This window comes from Acinonyx jubatus, chromosome A3, assembly GCF_027475565.1.
Source record: "Acinonyx jubatus isolate Ajub_Pintada_27869175 chromosome A3, VMU_Ajub_asm_v1.0, whole genome shotgun sequence".
NCBI lineage: Eukaryota > Metazoa > Chordata > Mammalia > Carnivora > Felidae > Acinonyx > Acinonyx jubatus.
This window is the reverse complement of record NC_069388.1, coordinates 63,487,452-63,492,157: the sequence shown is the minus strand read 5'-3', so window position 1 is coordinate 63,492,157 and position 4,706 is coordinate 63,487,452.

Here is a 4,706-nt window from a genome sequence, read left to right as displayed (position 1 = left end):
TACTAGGAAACATTTTTTTAAATTTTTTTAAACATTTATTCATTTTTGAAAGACAGAGAGAGATGGAGTGTGAGCAGGGGAGGGGCAGAGAGAGAGGGAGACACAGAATCCGAAGCAGGCTCCAGGCTCCAAGCTGTCAGCACAGAGCCTGACACGGGGCTTGAACTCACAGACTGCGAGATCATGACCTGAGCTGAAGCCAGACGCTTAACTGACTGAGCCACCCAGGAGCCCCATGTGCTAGGAAATGTTTTTAAACCGTTTTGTGTATCCAGAGAGCCATACTACCTTCAACAGTGAGTACTTCGTGGATACTCATAGCGGCAAGGAAGATAGCTCATGCAATAGAAACACACATAATATTGTCTAAAAGACTGAACTTGAACATTAGAGATATCGGTGTTAGCAACAGAGATGTGCAAGTTTGGAAATGATGTAATACCTCAGATTCAAGGAAGGTGAAGTTTGACGTGGACACCAGCTGGTGACACAGAAGCAGATTGGAGGGTGACACAAAACCAGGACAGATTGCTGCCTGGAACCCCCTCCCTGAGAGTTATAGCAATTCCAAGCTTGGAGGAAGTGGTATTAACCATCAGAGCACGGCTGCCATCGTGCATGCCCATGATGTGCCGTTGACTGTTGCTGCTAATGTGCTTGGGTTAGAAGTTTAAGAAACTGCATATTAGTTTATTCCTTTGTGTGAGTTCTGGTGTCTCAATCCTTTGTTGTCCTTATAAAGTCCCAAGTATCCTTTCATGTTTTATCAAGGGCTGAAACCTGAACTCGGGCAAAAATGCATGTGTGCGATGGAGGAATAGCAATGGCCAACAGTTTTTGTCACCACACTGATGCCCAGAGTAGACAGGAAAGACACTCAGATGGTTCCAGAGCAGTGCCTGTTCCCATGCGAGTGTACCCCCCATTTTTACAAATGAGAAAGGGGCCATTGTCTGACCCCCGTGGTACCCTGGACCACATACCCAATAAATATATTTGTTAATTAAATTGAAATCTTGATGTGGTATACACCCCAAGGAATCAAGAAGCCATAAAAGTTTAAAACTAGACCTAACACTTGAATTGCTAAAGTCAAGGACACAGGTTCATTCTATTTTGTTCCTGGACATCATTTCTCCCTAGGAGACAGTTTTTCTTCTACCAATTTCCTTTTTTCTTTTAATTTTTTTAAACATTTATTTATTTATGAGAGGCAGAGAGAGACAGAGCAGGAGTAGGGGAGTGGCAGAGAGGGAGGGAACACAGAATCCGAAGTGGGCTCCAGGATATGAGCTGTCAGCATAGAGCCCGATGCAGGGCTTGAACCCACAAACCGTGAGATCATGACCTGAGCCAAAGTCAGCTGCCTAACCGGCTGAGCCACCCAAGCGTCCCTCTTCTACCAATTTTCAATCGCTTCCTCACCCAACGCACCCTTATTCCCTCCCTTCTGGAGTTGAGACCAAAGAAAGGCGCTCCCTGCGGCTCTTCAGTTTGGCTGTGATTGACCAGCCGGTCCTTCCAAAGTGCTGGCTGGTTGGGGGACTCTCTCTGGCAGCTGATGAGTCCACATGCGCTGCCTGATTCTGCTGCTTTCTCCAAAGCGAGTGACCAAAAACATGCCTTTTCCAACAAGGAAAATATGTACGATTCGGTTCCCAAGTCATGTTTCATGTTTACAACGGTCTTCTCATCATCGTTAGTTGGATTAAATTTAGTGATTACAAAGATTTTTGTTTTTATCAATAATACCCTTGATCTTGAAAAACAAGAGCAATTTAAACAGACCCAGATGCTCTAAACTCCACCACATGTTTGTTGTATTTTTTTTTTAATCGCATTGTATTTGAGGCTGTCATTTAAATCAATTAAAGATGAACGTTATTCCTATGGCCACGTTTCCCTGGCTTCTCACACTAAACCTTTCCTGTTTCTAGTTATTCAGTGGCAGAAGCCTCGAAGAAAAACGTTTAATGTTAATTATTATGTGGTCCCCCCCAAACTCTTGTGAACGGGTAGGTTCCCCTACCAAAGCCCATGAGAGGTAATCCCAGGGGGAAATTACCCTGGCCCTGCCAAGTCATTGGATTTTAAGTCACTGCTCTGTTTATCTCCTTTCAGCAAACGTTTCCCCCCCCCCCTTTAAAATGGATCATTTAGTTTCATTATTATCACTACGATTATCAACAACTCTTTCTGTCAATGTAATTCAACCAAGACTTACCGAGTGTCCCCTGACTTTCTGTAAACATTTCCTCCATCTGTAAATCGAAGCAGCTCCAGTGACTTTGGTCATGCAGCAGTGAATTCTGGGAGCTGGATGGGGGCGTAGGGGTGGGGGAAGGCATGCAACAATAAAGCAGCAGGCTGTGTGTATAATGTAAAGAGAAGGTGGCTTGGCATCAGGGGACCTGAGTTGAATCCTGACCTTGGCATCCATCGGTGACCCTTGGGCATGTGATCTGACCTCGTTTGAGTTTTCGTTTTCTCACCTGTGGAAAAAAACACATACGTAAAAGACTTCTTGACAAAACACTCCTCCAGACACGTGGGTGGGTAGCAGTTGTATACAGGGTCCTGCAACAGTGGGCCAGCACGGGGCCAGAGCTGTGTCCTGTTTGTGCAAGATGGGTCCTTCTCTGAGGAACGAGGGTCCCCCTGGGGGCCTCAGGTCTGGCCGATAAAGGGAGCCTGAGGAGCTCTGGCCAGAGCTGGGGGGAGCAAAGACATGTGAGAGCACCCTTGCGGGTGGAGATGGGGATCTGGTGCTAAAGAAAGCCAGCAAGGGGCCTGCAGAGGTTTCCTGACCCTTGGGATGAGGATGAAGAAATAAATCTCTCCTTGGGATCCTCCTGGGAATGACGCAGGACCCTTGGCCCCTTTCCTCTCCAAGCCAGCCAGGTTTCTTTTATTTTCTGGGCTTATTTCCCTTTTGTCCTTCCTTAAGATTTACAGAATCCTTTTGAGAAATTCCAGGTGTCACCACTAAGGGCAGTTCAGAGAGAGGGTTTGTGCCCCCACTGGGCTGGGTCGTTCAAACAGCAGCCCCTGCTCCTGGGCCCAACAAGGCAGGAAGAGTGGGGATCAGGTTGGGAGAGCCCAGGGATGACTCACGCAGACAGACCAGGGCCTCGTGCTCCCAACTGCTCCTTCCACCTGGAGAGGTGAATCCGTCTGGAGTTTTATTTTTGCTCATTTTTTAAAAATGTTTATTTCTTTATCTTGGAGTTCTATTTTATTACAAGAGGCAGAACTCTCTCACCCTCTTTCCCAGTCTCACTTCCCAGATACCCCAGTCCCCGACACCCAAGTCAGCTAACAGCCCCGGTTCCACGCTCGGCTGGGGCCAGACACTCTGAACTGTTTCCAGCGGTGGGGAAGGGTTGCCTGGAGCCATCGGCACTCTTTCCCAGGCCACAGGATGACCCACCGCACACGCTGGTTGGCTAAAGTGAGACTGGAGCCTGTGGCCTGGAAAAACACTTCTCTGGCTTGTAGGCTCAAAGGTCGGTCTCACCTTTGATCTCTCAGATTGGGCTCCAATCAACGGAGTGAACCAGCTCCTTTGTGATGTAATCACTCCCCCACCTTTTTTAAAATTTATTTTAAAGTGTATTTACTTATTTTGAGAGAGAGAGAGACAGAGAGAGAGCACGTGAAAGAGGGGCAGAGAGAGAGAGGGAGAGAGAGAATCCCAAGCAGGCTCTGTGCTGTTGTTGCAGAGCCTGACGCAGGGCTCGATCTCACGACCCCTGAGATCACGTCCTGAGCCGAAATCAAGAGTGGGAGGCTTAACCGACAGAGCCCCTAATCACTCCCCTTTGTGATGTAAAGGGCTGGATAAAAGTGAACTAAACACGGAGGCTGGGGCCGTGTTCCAGAAATCAATTTGCTGCTAGGGGTCAAGTGCCTTCCACTGAATGTCAAAAGGCCACTTAAAGATCAGCAGAAACCCCCTTGTCATCTGTGTTTGTTTTCTCTGTGCTGCGAGGAGCCTGGTCGGTAGGAACTCTCATGGTTGCAGGCAGCCGGCTTCCAACTCCTTAAGCCTGAATTGTAATAATCACAGCAGCTAACAGCCTTTGTTTTTCTCCAGAACATAATGTATGCCAGACACAGATGATCTCCTAAAATCCTCGCAATCAACCCATGCATTTGGTCTTCTTTTCATCGTTTTGATAAGGAAACTGAGATTTAGAGAAGGTGATCCGCCCAAAGTCACACAGTGGGGGGGGGGGGGGGGGGGGGGCAAAGGCATGATGCAGGGGAGGCCCTGGCCTCCTCGTCACTACCCACACTTCAACCGTGGCTGGTGTGAGTTACGTCTCCTGTGGTCACTGGTACCAGACACAAACAGTGGCTGGCTAAATAAAGAAGTAAACAAATAAATACAGGAGTAAGGAGAGGGCTTAGCCTTTACTGGAAGATCTCTAGAAGGCTCTCAGAATCCAGTGGAGAGCTGCACCCCCAGGCAGGGAGGAAGCAGGGCAGCTGGCGGCCTGAGCAGGGTCGGTGGCCCTTCTGTCCACAGCACTTGGTGCCAACTCTCATCTTCAGTGGTTCAAAGCTTCGAAACCTCTAGAAATAGAAGTCTGAGATCCCCACTCGGTCAGGTGTACATCCTGGACCAATCAGCTTTTGCCCACAGGCCAGGGGCAGGAGCAGGCACAGGGATGCCAGGAAGGGGTAGGACAAGAAGTTCCTAC